This window comes from Gymnoscopelus braueri (genome assembly GCF_963280865.1).
Source record: "Gymnoscopelus braueri genome assembly, chromosome: 18".
Classification (NCBI taxonomy): domain Eukaryota; kingdom Metazoa; phylum Chordata; class Actinopteri; order Myctophiformes; family Myctophidae; genus Gymnoscopelus; species Gymnoscopelus braueri.
In genome coordinates this window covers 27587340-27601965 of record NC_137618.1, presented here as the reverse complement: position 1 = coordinate 27601965, position 14626 = coordinate 27587340, and the positions used below count along the sequence as shown (strand labels likewise).

The 14626-nt window shown below is 41.8% G+C and overlaps 1 protein-coding gene across 2 annotated transcripts in view; it reads right to left on the bottom strand.

Annotated features, from left to right (window-relative positions):
* Positions 1 to 12284, bottom strand: part of dgkg (diacylglycerol kinase, gamma) — a 110048-nt gene extending 97764 nt beyond the window's left edge. For both annotated transcript variants that reach the window (XM_080412972.1, XM_080412973.1), the window contains exon 1: positions 12053 to 12284. The gene's annotated coding sequence lies outside the window, so the exon portion shown is untranslated. The remainder of the gene's footprint in view (positions 1 to 12052) is intronic.
* Positions 12285 to 14626: the final 2342 nt, after the last annotated feature.

The following is a 14626-nucleotide window of genomic DNA, read 5'->3' as shown; positions in this document are numbered from 1 at the left end:
CAGAATATAGAGCTATTTAACACTTATTTTAACCAAAGAAAATCACTTACCCTACCTTTAACCTCTTCAGTAAAAACCCATAAATGAGAGAAGTTGTCTGTCCTGTGTTCTAATCGACACCCCAGGGTGAAGTGGGGAAGCCAGCCAGTATAAACCAGTCCACATACAGTCCTTTCCTTTAACCTTCACTAACACTGGCAATACATCATTTGTATTGATGCAATATTAAATTGAAGCCAAGACAACCAAGTACGTGGTTCAGGCCTGTTACTGAAGGCCTGAACCACGTACAATTGACTAGAACAGTCCACCTCAGAGCAGAGATCTCTGCCAATCTCCACCAGGCCGGGTTGTCTACCCAGGGCCCGCAAACTTTGGAAGCCAGTCATAGCCACTTGGAATGGAAAAAAAGCGTAACTTTTCAAAGAATGTTAACTAATCTTCTTAAAGAAGAATCTGAAAATGTCAATGACAGTTGATAAAACATAAAGTTTATATCATCAATAGGCTATGTTAAACGTTTTATTATTCTACATTCTCATTTTTTAATATTCAAATAAAAGTTACTAATAATAATTAGTAGTGGCCCGAACTCTAGATGTGAGGGCTGCGTAGTGGCCCGAATCTCTAGTAAAGTACACTTTGGGAGCAAACCAGGGCAATATGAGATGAGCCGTCTTCAGATTAAATACCACATCACCCATAAACTCCCAGCATAATCTTTTTTTCACTCTGCTGAATATCTGGGGAAGGGAAATTTTAGATTTTTAAAAAGCAATTTAAGATAAACGGTAGTAAGAGATCAGGGGCATGGGCCAATATATCTCAAGCTTGAGAGCCGTTACTACTTAAACCCTATATACTTCATTGACGGGGGTCCTCCAGAGGTCTATATGACCCAAACATTTTGACCTCTACTCTACTGTAAATCGCAGATCTACAAGCTTATACATTGGCTAGTTTCGCTGAATGTTTACCTATTTTTGGCGAATATTCGCCTATTATTTTCGCCGAATGTTCACCTACTACGTCATGCCCAGAATAGGGATTCTAGGGTTCATGTGGTTAAGAACCCCTCCAACGCCACTCTGTAAAGAGGCTCTACTGTGTTTACGCACAGCGCCAAAGAGTGATCAGAAGCTACATGTTTTTCACTTAATGCTTCCATGTGATCAACAGTAAATTCAGCGTAGTGATAGTTCCTGTAGGCGAGGAAGGCAGGAGGTTTATATGCTACGTTCACTCTCGCCGGACCCCCCCATTATTTTATTTTTTTAAGAAAGTAGCGCTGCCAAATTAGGACACTGGAGCTCACCACAATGATAAGCCTGTAGAGGAGGGAAAAAACACACAAGAGAACTCATATCAAGATGTTCCAAGGAGAGAGACACAGAGTGACAGACAGACAGACAGACAGACAGACAGACAGACAGACAGACAGACAGACAGACAGACAGACAGACAGACAGACAGACAGACAGACAGACAGACAGACAGACAGAGGAAGACACGAGGAAGACACGAGGAAGACATGAGGAAGACATGAGACAGAAAAGAAGGGGTGAATGAAATTAGGTGGACGAAAAAGTCCATATGTAGTAATGATGTGGAGAATTCAAACCAACGTCATTCATTGTAAGGCAGGATGCAGTGGCTAAAGAGCAATGCTCCTTCCGACGTCGAAAAATTTCTCTTTGACTCTCAGGACATCTGGAGGTGCATGGGTTCCGAGGAAAAGTTCTGGGACGCCCTTCCGAAGCTTGGAATTTTGTCAATATGTAATTGTATCACCTCCCTTTCCGAATAAAAGTTTGGTCATATGTATTGCGCTTTAGACCTCTCTTCAGGAAGCGTGTGGAAGCAAAGATAACAGCAGTGAAACAATTTACATGGGCAGCAAGCAGCTCACTGACAGTCAAAGTTTTTTTGACACAACAGATGTGCAGGACTGCAGAAAGCTGTATTTTATATACATTATCTACACATACATACTGAATTCTGTATAGACCGCAAGCAAAAAAAAAAACAGGCATTTAAATTGACTACAAATGTCTTGAATATGCAGAATATGAATGGGATTTTTACTTCCGGAAAGTCACTATGCCAAAAATAATTCTTCATTGGGAACTCAAGCCTAGTGCTCTTGGGTTCCGAAAAATAGCCCTCAATGGACATTTCTTCAAATTAACATCTAAATGTAGAACTCGGCTTTATTCATGTCTATGAAACTAAACCTATCTAATAGCGACTGAAGGAAAAAAAAGATGCTATTTCAGACTCATGGGAGAAAATGCTGCCTTAGCAAAAAACATTGTGCAAACAAGTGACAAAAGGGCAGCAACAGGGTCAGCCTCAGAAGACAAAGACAACAAGCAAGAGGTGAAAGTTCACCAGTTTAACCACATGAACCCTAGCCACATGGCCGTATTCTGGGCATAATAGGCGAACATTCAGCGAAAATAGCAGCTATTTTTGCCGAAGACATTTTGTGTATAGGGAAGAAGAGACCCCTGGATGACCCTGGTCAACAAAGTATATACTGTAGATTTAAGTGTGTTAATGCAGGGGTCAAATACAAATTCTACACTGTAAACCTGTGGTTCTGCTATGAACAATCAATTAATCAATTAATCAATTAACTGCCAATGATGAGATTTCTCGTCATTTCACTCCAAGGCTCAGACCGCCAATGACGAGATTCTCGTCATGTGGTGTTTTCAGTGGTTTACAATAGAGGGCGCTCTTCCGCAGCCTGTGAATGATCCCAGGATCACCCAAGAAGAGTACACCCAGAAATCACGTGATCACAACAAAATTAAGCTGGTTTCCTTTAGTATTATAGGATTTATACAAATAAAAAATGCTCTGCTTTCTGTTGCTTTTTGGCCACAAGCCACATTCAACTGGGGGGGGGGGGGTCTCGATTCTCCGAGACCCCCCTACGTCTTTTGAGGCGATCGCCGGGTGGATTGTGAAGGATAATTCTATGATTTTTCAAAGGTTAGTAAAAACGCTTGAAATCGCTGGCAAGGGCAGCTATAGACAATGTTTTAACTCTGGCAGTTAAAGAGTTAATCAATTAATCAGTCAATCAATCTATATCTTAGTGTTAATTGATCATTTTGTAACTCACAGTAAGAGAGTGTACAAATGTAACAAAACAGACCCATTTGGTTACATTTATTTTTGTACACTCACTCATGAATTCACTTTGTAAAATGCGTCACTTGGTGGATGCATTCATTCAGCATTTCACAGTACAGTAGAAGGGTTAGGGTACATACGTACGTCTTTTTTGCATGGCTTGGGAAGCCCCAGTAGGAATTAAATTCCATACCAGTATTATATAATAACCTACAGCAGTGGTTCTCAAAGTGGGGTCCGGGGACCCCAAGGGGTCCCCAGCAAAATGTGTTAATATAGCATCAAAATCAGTTTAACCACTTTAACGGCATATACATTACATATTAATACATATTAAAATTGGCAATCTAAAAGCTCACAAGCCACAATGTGTCACATCGTGAGATTGTAAATCTGTTATTTTCAAAGAAATCGTGAAAAAGAAGAATCTGTACAGGTCTGCGGCCAAATACATATTAATTTGGGGGTCCTTGACATGAAAAGGTTTGAGAACCAATGCCCTGGCCTACAGGACCCCTGGAAAGGTCCTTACAGTGTGTGTCATCATAGCTTTCTGTGAAATGAACTGTGTAGGCAGCACATGCTGATGGCGTTTCAATTATTTTCATCTTGAAACCCAGAAAGGATGCATTTGTTGCCGTGGAGCGCAACGGTTGAATCACCTAAATCACTTGAACTCTATGGCAGGTCCCTCTACTCTGTTCAGACTAATTAGCACCTGCAACAGCTCATTAGTCACTTTGTAATAGTCTGGGAGACTCATACCCTGCTCACACTGTACCGAAAAAATAAAGACTTGCTAATAATGGAACAGATTTCACTGATTTAGTGGCCATTAAAGGGTAATTAAACCCTAGGCCGATTTTGGAGTTTGTTTTCCTGTACAGGTTAAAAAGTACAGAAGGGTAAAAACATAGCAGACTGAACTTGAGTAGCCTGGTTCCAGACGAATCTGCCATTGCAAAACAAAATTGCCCTTGGCAGATTAGATCTGATGTTTTAGCAAAACAACTGGGCCATGCCCATTAAAGGACTGTTGCCATGATACTTTATTAACAGTTTGCAAAAAGTACAGAGGTACGGTTATATAATAATGCTAAAAGGATAACACAAAAAGCCCTGGCGGCTTGTTTCCATTGTGGTCCTATGTATTCAATTCATCAAGACATATAAAGACATAGAATACTATAAAATAAATCATTATCAATACTAGGAGCAGTAAACGTATATTTACAGAAAAACAGTGGGGGGTCACACTGTCACTGCTACCGCAGTGACAGCACATACACAGTGACAGGCACGCACACGTTTATTAATATCCACACTAGGGATGGCCAAATGGAGACATTTTATTAACCGATTACCGTTAGGCCTTAACGATTAATTAATCGATAACCGTTAAGAAAAAAATTGTGGTTTTTTTTTAATGGCAAAAATACATTTTAAGGGCTAAGTCTACAAAGTTTGTTTTGTGTCTCCAGAGAGTTTCTAGTGTCTCTATCTCTCTCTGGAAGAGGTTGCACATGAACTCTGCAGCCACACTGAGGCGCTCCAACACAAACAATACCAATACAAAGACTACTTTTTTCCACCAAATCCTTTTTTAAATTTGATCTTCTCTGTGATAACTCTTTCCATCACTCACAAATTAATCATCTCAAGTTTCACTTCTCTTTTCACAGCTTGCAACTTGAGGCCAACATACTGTACTCGCAAGCAACAGAATTTGCAGTGTCTGAAGTCCTGCCAAATGCTTTTGGAATTTGAATACAGTAGAAAACAGACTCCTTGCATTTATAATAGTAATAAATAAAAACCCTGACTGCGTTCAATAGCTACTCATAAACCACTTAAACCTTCTAGACATAGTAATCTGGACCTGAGTTTGCTCTGTACCGCTTTTTTCTGTCTACACCACCTCTTTGCCAAAAATAGCCAATCTACATGCTCATAACACGTTGCATTGTGACATGTTGAGAGCTTGTGGATCTGCTACTTTTGGCTAAAAAGCATATGAATATGGATCGCGGAATATGGATGCTGGAGTTCAAGTGGTTAATGGTTTTATTCCGGTGTCAAAACTCTGTTTGCCATACAGACTATGAAGGTACCTGAACTGAATAGACCCTGGCCTATGATGTTGCATTCTAGGAGACAATCAAAGTGTATGTAAGCATTTTGAGTTGAACTGTCCTCAGCTCTGTTCTGCTGGAGGCTAGTGGTCAGATAGGGCCCTCGCTCTCTGTTCTCTACCCTCCTGGGGATGCAGCCTCACAAATACCAGGAGTATTTATGGAGGGCCCGGCTGTCATGGCAACTGGGGGATTGGGTTTAAAACTCAGAGGCAAACGGAAAGGCCACGCTATACACTGTACTTAAAGGGAAATATCACCCAATTTAGGACTTTTCGTGTGCTACCTTGTGAACATGAGCTAAAAAGTATGAGCGAGAAGTATGAGCGACTCATTCACAAAGCTGTAAACCACTGAAACAAGCTTTTCTTCTGTGAAATCCCTCACCAAGAGCTGATACCGCTTCTCTGGCAATCAATGAGACTGTCAAGTAAAATAAACCACTGTTTGAGGTATTACACCAAACCAGCATCATCTTATAATAATAGATGACCAATCTGAACAATGTATCCATGTATTATGCCCTACAATCCCCTTGAGTGATCTCAAAGTCTTTGAGATCATGGGCCATCTTTTCTGACCATTAGGGTGGTTATATTGAATAGAACAGGAAAGTTATATACTGTATTGCAGCTTTAAATGGAACTGGGCTTGACATGTGAAAAATGTATCTGTGCATTAGATGTCAATTTCCTCGGATGTCAGGACATCCGAGGAACTGTAGAACACCACCACCCACTATGGTACAGATACATAACAGCACATAAATGGAAAACAAATTTAACATCATGTACTATTTACATCATATACAACATCATATCGTCATATACTGTAGTCCTCTCTGTTGTCATCTGTAACGTTATCTGTGGTTTGTGCTGATGTCACAATGCTTAACTATGCTTTCTTTGTTGTCCTGCATCAGGCAGGATGATTGTATTATATAGGGTGTATACGTTTGTATACGTTCGTATGCGTTTATGAAAGGTTAAGTGAGGGTAAGTGATTTTCTTTTCGGTTGTACACTTTTACAATAATTGATGGTGTTTTACTTGTTCTGCATCAGGCAGGATGATTGTATACAGCAGGGGTAGGCACAGGTGCCAACATTGGCACAGGGGAGGGTGATCACTGGCACACAGGTATAAGTATGAGAAAGAGGATTTTTCTTTTAAAATAAAATATATGTTTTTAATGTAAATTAAGAGTCCCCTCACATGCAAATTACATCCTGCACATACTTCTACATTCATTCAAACTCTGAACTCTGATTGGGGAGGGGGTCTGGGAGATAGGTGAGTCTAATGATCATTAGGATGTCCTGAAAATATTTCCAAAGAATAAAAAAATAAGGTTGTTATGAATATGGGAATACAATATTTTATTTTAATGTGGTGTCATAATAAAATGTAATATCGCTATGGCACACTGACTATCAAGAAAATAAAGACATGGCACTTCATGTCAAAAAGGTTGCCGACCCCTGGTACACAGTATACACGCTTGTATACTTTTCATTAATAATCGATTTTGACTTTGACTTTATTGTGCTGTTACTATGAATGTATCAGTAACAGTACACCTAATACCCTGTATCTGTAACTTAAACTGCTGAGCTGTCTCTGGCGCCTGAATTGCCCACGATGGATCAATAAAGGTATCTATCTATCTATCAATCATATACTGCCGCCAAATTGCGTCAATACATGCGGCAGTATATTCTGTCTATTCACAGCTTCATATATCGTACATTAACAGAAAATGTTCCTGTTAATGGCTTTATTTTTGTATTAATGTATATATATATATATATTTAAATGTTCTCTCAACTCATTAAAACATTATTGAACTTACCTGAATAATTAGGTCAATGTTGGATAACCATCATTGTCCGTTTAACCACTTAACCCGTATATAGTTAGTTGACTGGAGTACCCCAGGGGTCTATACTAGGCCTTTTACTTTTTAGTGTGGTTGCCCGAAAGGGCAACTACAGTACACTATAGTACTTGGGCGACTTTATTCTTTCGTTATTTATTTATAGACTAGACCATACCCGTCGGGGGATATGAGCACCCAAAGTGCAGTTTGCAGTTATGTGCACAGACAGTATATCAGGGATGGAAAGTGACTTTCCATCCCTGTCATCGCGTCCCCCCCACCCGCACGCGTCCCGTCGCCACGTTGTGGACCCACAGTGAACACATACACGCAAACCCACACAGACACACATATATATACACACACACACACACAGCACGCGCGCGTCCCGCCGTGTCGCGTGGGGACCCCCCCCCCCCCCCACACACACACACCGCGCGCGCCCCGTCGCTGTGTCCTGGACCCACAGTGCACACACAGACACACTGTGTACTCAAAGAATCGCCAAAAGTATTACCACTTTGAGGGGGCGCCACAAATGCGCAAAATGTAACCGCTCAATGCAAAAACTGGATGTTTGGGGGGATCGATCCTTTCTAACTTTCTAAGTGATCTCGGGAGTGACGAGACAATGTAATTGGCTTGCAAAATTTGTGGAATGGGCCTATTTCTTCAAATCAAAACGCCATATAGTATAGCAGGATCCGATCAGCACCGAATTTGAATAGCACGTGGCTTGGCCACAGTGATTTCCAGAAATGTACAGTGATTTCATCACTAGCGTCAAGAGGTGACCACTGGTTACATTGTTACTGAGCTCATTCTACTGTTGTCCATTGTATGTCTGTTTTATGTGTTTTTGGTACCATTCCCTTTATTTCTATTTTCCTAAATACAAGCCGGCCCTTCTTTATTATATCATACATACAGTACCTGTCTGGTCTCATCACTGTTACTCTTAAATGCTCCAGTAGCCGAACCTTACCAATTACTAGTCCAGGAATAATACCTTATTATGCTAGTGGTCGTAGTCCACTATATACACAGGTGTTACACATGTTACACTAGTCTTCTTTGTCTTGTCCTATATTTGTCTTTTTCTTTTGTTCTCTTACTTTTCTCTTTCTTCTGAGAAAGTTGATGGGGGGCGCACTACAAATACTGAACTTTTGAACCTATACATCATAATCACATTACCCCAGACATAATGTGTACCGATTTGTGTGAGCAGTAGGAAAAAATGTGTTTTGTAAAAATCGGCCTCATGGTGGTGCTATAACAAGCCGATTTGAAAACTTTTGGGTGGAGGTTCTTCTTTGGCCTATTGAAAGTGTGCATGCAATGTTTCCCGCCGATCGATCCAGTTGTGCTCTGAAACATCTGACAGATACATATTGATCACATGACAACAGAGGTGTACCAATTTGGGTGAGGTTTGGACAAAATCGGTAGGAGTGTGTGTCTGTGTGCGTGCTGTATGTGTACTGATGTGTTTGAACATTGTGGGTACATGTGACCGGTTAGGTCCTACTGTATGCCTCAGGTCTGTCGGTCCATCTCTCAATGTCTCAACTAATGAAAAGGAATGAGTTCAGGGCTGTTCTGTGGGTGCACTCCCCATAATCACAAAGATCCATGCATGGACAGGGAATTGCTCATACCTTTAATCCATGTGATGGATGGCTGTGTGATAGCTGTCTGCCACCGCTAAAGATTAACAGCAGATTCGTCAGCATCATCATCGTCAGGATGTTTTTGCCACAAACTTCATTCTTCACTGCTTCTCGGTATCTCCATCCCCCACCACCACCACTCTCCGCCACCACTTCCACACCACCAACTGGCCATTTACTGGGCATGTTAGCACGACCGCAAGTGGAGCTGTTGCTTACTGGTACAGTCTGTGTACTGTACATTATGACAGGCTTGTGCTTGTGCATGTGCATGCACACAACACACATAAAAACACACAAGTTATCCATACACACACACACACACACACACACACACACACACACACACACACTTATTCACAAATACACACATACTAAATCTCACTAGTGGTCTCTCAGGTGTCAGGTGTCAGCATATCCAAGTGGGGCTGAATGAAGCTCTTCTAATCTTCTACGAATACAGTACGAACGCAGGATCCGATCAGCACCGAATTTGAATTGCACGTGGCTTGGCCACTGACACTGTTGCTCCCAGCGGATTCCTCAGGTCCCGGCGGCCGTAACCCGTGACTCGCGTCTTTGCAACCACACTTGCAATTTCCCAAAATTGTGCCTTTCTAGTTTCCCTCTACACTTAACATCTTCGGAAAAACTACACGATCTACAATCTTTTTCACCAAATGTTTGCCTCAGAATAGGGACGTTAGGGTTCATGTGGTGAATAATTCAGGGATGTTTGAATTTCATTTAGACTTTTCAAATACAAAAAATCAGACTCATACTAAACAGTTCCCTGGCTACTGGCACTGTACTGGCTAATGTTCCATCTTGCCCATTTTTAAGAAGACAATGCTAGACCCCACCATCCTCTGTAATTATCGACCCATTTCCAAACTCCCTCTCCTGTCTAAATGGCCGGAAAAGGCGGTTCTCAGTCAGCTGCTGCCCTATCTCCATCACAACGAGATCCTGGAAAAGTTCCAATCTGGTTTTAGGGTTGGCCAAAGTACGGAATCGGCCCTTTGGAAAGTAACTAATGACTCCGCCACCACTTCCACACCACCAACTGGCCATTTACTGGGCATGTTAGCACGATGTCAAGTGGAGCTGTTGCTTACTGGTACAGTCTGTGTACTGTACATTATGACAGGCTTGTGCTTGTGCATGTGCACATAAAAACACACGTTATCCACATAAAAACACATGTTATCCACACACACACACACACACACACACACACACACACACACACACACACACACACACACACACACACACACACACACACACACACACACACACACTTATTCACAAATACACACATACTAAATCTCACTAGTGGTCTCTCAGGTCTCAGAACGTGAGCAGCATATTCAAGTGGGGCTGAATGAAGCTCTTCTAATCTTCTCTCCCCTTAGTCTCCCTCTCTCTCTCTCTCTCTCTCTCTCTCTCCATCCTTCTCCTTCTTTTCATCTCCTACTACCCATTCTCCTACTCTCTGTCTCTCTCTCCCCACGCACGCACGCACGCACGCACGCACGCACACACACACACACACACACACACACACACACACACACACACACACACACACAGTATATACATATCCTCCTAATCTTTTTCTCCCCATCCTCCCCTCTTTTCCTAACTATCTCAGTCCAGTTCTGTCTTTCTTTGGTTTGGACAATTAATCCTTAAACATTTAGCCGTGAGTCTATGAATCAAGTGGGTTTTGTCTACGTGTAAATAACCATTGCATTCGGTGATTGCCTGATGAGACGTAATTAAGCATGCCAATTGGACATTAATCAGGAGATGTCGGCTGTCTCGTGCACCAGAATCTTTCTCAAGGAAGCAGCTTACTGGGAACGATACAGAGACATGCATGATGCACTCCAACATAAAATGCTGTGTAAAGGCCGTGCCAGTACCAGATACATAACAGATAGCACGTCGACTACATTGTCACAAAATGCCTCTCTATCCACAGTTTCCTGTCTCACAAATATCCTATCTAAATAAAGCAAAAAGCTATGTAAAACATAGTTAAAATTCGAGCATGACCCCATAATATTAATTAAGATGAGCACGTCTGCATCTTTCTCTACCCCCAGAGAAACCCCCAAAACAAACAATCATATGTTCAGTAGAGGGATATATCAACACACAGTAGCACCGTGGTTATCATAGTATACCCTTGTGTTTACTTTATATCAGGTGAAGATGACAAATATTACACCGTATCATAAACTGGCAGATTCATCATGGGATTCTACAGTCATGCACTGTGTTTTGGTGCTGCTGGTGAAGGGTGCTCAAAAGCAGAACGTGTGTGTGTGTGTGTGTGTGTGTGTGTGTGTGTGTGTGTGTGTGTGTGTGTGTGTGTGTGTGTGTGTGTGTGTGTGTAACATACAGTATACTGTATATACATATGAACAAGCTCTATATCAACATGATATCTAACCATGCAAATAATGCGTAAGAAATAAAGTTGTTGCATTGTTGCTGTTGGTGTTTTGTTGTTGTTGTTTATTGGGAGGGGGGCAGAAGGCCCTGCCCTGATACCTGACAGAAAACATAAATTAAGTTTGTGATGTGTTGTGCCCCCAGTTTATTCTTGGTTGTTAAAAGTGTGTGTTTTTATCCATGACCTCACATGCAGTAGCTAGTCCATCACATCTCACTCTCATGTGCAGTGTACTTCTATCCTCAACTACAACAAGATTACAAAATAACAAGTTAGTATTGTTTTTATATTGCCTAACTAAAAAGCCCCCAATACGTTGGTTAAAGCAGAAACACACACACACACACACACACACACACACACACACACACACACGTGTGTGGACAGCTGAAACTGACTTGTGGCCATACTAAATGGCTGCGCATGTTGTGTGCTCTGTGCTGTATGAGCATGGGCATAGCCTATCAATCTACAGAGGATGCAAAAATAAATAACTCCTGAAACAACAAGACAAAATAGACAGGAAAATGAATGAAATGTGATTTAAAATGCACAGAAAATGAGAACAGAGGCAGAGAGAGATAGCAAAGAAAGACAGAACAGAAGGCGGTCAATGAACCTTCCTCAAACAGCAGCATGGGGCGAGAGAGAGAGAGAGAGAGAGAGAGAGAGAGAGAGAGAGAGAGAGAGAGAGAGAGAGAGAGATGAAAAGAAAAAGAAAAACAGTGATGCATAATCAACGGAACGTTATTCCCTACCTCTCCGACCTTCCCAGTAATATTCCTCCTGTTGGAATCCTCAGTCCACAGCATGGATAGGGAGCTGGGTCTGGGCTTGATTGGGCAGCTGTGTGGTGCTCTCCTCTCCAGTGAGCCTACAAGTCAGTCAGTCAGCACCGTGTCCAAACACGCGGCTACATGCAGCACGTCGGCGAAGGACAGCAACAACATCCCTCCCATCCAGGCTGAATTCATTAAGCAGCGCTGTCACCCTCCCTCTTCGTCTTCTCCCTCTCTCTATCTTTACCACTTTCGTTCTGTCGCTCGCTGATTAGAACGCACGCTCTCTCGCTCTCTCTCTCTCGCTCTCTCTCTCGCTCTCTCTGGGAAACATACGTTTACATTGTCAAAGGGACTGTGACATAAGAACAATTAAAAAAATAAGCACTGTTTATGAACGATATAGACCTACTGTGGGCTTACTAGAAAAACAAAACTTTGTAACATTGTAACTTTGCAATCGAATTAATTGGTACTAGAAAAGTGGGCTTCTTGAGAGCATATCTCAGCCAGGCTGGGTTGCCTAGCAAGGGCTGTGAAAGTCGTGGGTTGTGGCCAAATATAAATAAAGATAACTTAATGATCATGATCACTACAGTACACTACTGGTGTCAGATCAGTATTGCGCAGATAGTGCAATGAATACACACGATTGACATTGTCTGTCTGTCTGTCTGTCTGTCTGTCTGTCTGTCTGTCTCTCTCTCTCTCTCTCTCTCTCTCTCTCTCTCTCTCTCTCTCTCTCTCTCTCTCTCTCTCCCCATTTGAATCTTTGCGTGATTCTCAATTTCCCACCCTCAGCACATTTAAAAGGATCCTGAAAACTGCACTTTATTTTCTAACTGTCTGTTTGGCACAGTGCACCCCCTCCCCTCTCTCACATACTCTATTGTTGCATCTTTCTCTTTTTCACTCTTCCTCTCACACTGTCGCCCCCCTCATTGACACTGCTCTTGCCACAGAAGCCTCCACTGTGCATGCTCAAACACACACATCCTGTGTAGTACATATGTCACAGAACTGTAAAGATGTCACTTCTACAGTATGTGTTGGACTGCTGTGCTCTGGCTTGTCCTCTAGAGAAAGTATTGATGGAAAAGAGAACATATCTCCTCCTCCTCACAACAATTAATCTAGCAATGGACACTGCAGATACACACAAGGACAATCTCCCTCTCTCTCTCTCTCACACACACACACACACACACACACACACACACACACACACACACACACACACACACACACACACACACACACACACACACGTCACGAGGTGCTCTCTCATTTCACAGAATCCAGCATTGCTTCCTGCTACTGTAAATGGGAGCTAAAACAATATGATTCCCATTGAAACAAGAGAAAGGGCTTTTTTCCTTCTCTCTCTCCTCTCTTATTTCTCTCTCCATTTCCATGTAGGTTTTTTTTTTATACCTACCAGGAAACTTTTCAATTTATTTTAATTTGTATATGTATGTCTGTCATATTCATTTCCATATATTACATCTGATGTGGAGTGAAATGACAACATTCCGCCAAAATGGTAGGTACTTTTGAGAAAAATAGCACCGTTGTGATTGCCATGAGCTGGCAATGCGTTGAGAACAATGTATGATGATGTATCACATCTACGATCGTACGAAGAAGCATCAATTAGCCATAACTATGGGTACTACTAAAGAAGGATATCCATAAAGCCATAGGGCACCAATTTATCTTAAAAAGGGAAATTGGTTCTTCTGCTGCCTTGGTTCTCTTCGGCAGCCCAGAGGAATGTGATAGTGTTGGAAGAGAAAAACAGCATGCACTCCAAGTTTCTCTACCACTTCCCAAAGAATGTCTGACATTCACCGATAACTTTCAAGTCTTTAGGGGAGTTGAGAGTGCGCCACTGTGGGAGGGGTGCTGCTGAATATCACAGGCAATAGTGTAACTCTTAACCACTTAATCCCTATATACTTGTCATACGACAAATAGACAAAAATAGCACACCCTGTATCTAGCTATAATGACATAAACCCAAAATAGGGACACCAGGGTCAATTTGATTAAAGCTAAGTTCAGATTGTGGCCATAAAGTCACATTCCACTGATTAAAACCTGAACCTGAACCTACATTGATAGAAGTGGCAGCTTTAACTGCTGCTGCAACAATAAACAGCCCATTGCTTAATTTGAGAAGCAGACAAAAGGGATAAAAATAGCAAGCTGAGTACTGTACGTGCTCCGCCCATTCTCCATGATCAAAAGCAGACTGTTTTTGTCTGACTTAGTTTCACTGGAATTATTTCACTCCTTTCTGTTATTTAAGGCAATTACATATCTGCTCTGCCAGAACATTTAAAGGTGTTGGCTAACTGTAGTTTGTCCATAAATCTTTGATGCTAGAACTGTATTTTATATATTTTTTACTTTAAAAGACTCATTTCACCCCCACCCTCATCGCTTAGTCAAACACTAACTTGTTTCTGGGAAAATAACCCTTTCTTAGGGCGCGCTCCCACCGCACTTTTCTTTTACCTCTGGGGCGGAATCTGCCAATGCTTTGTCAAT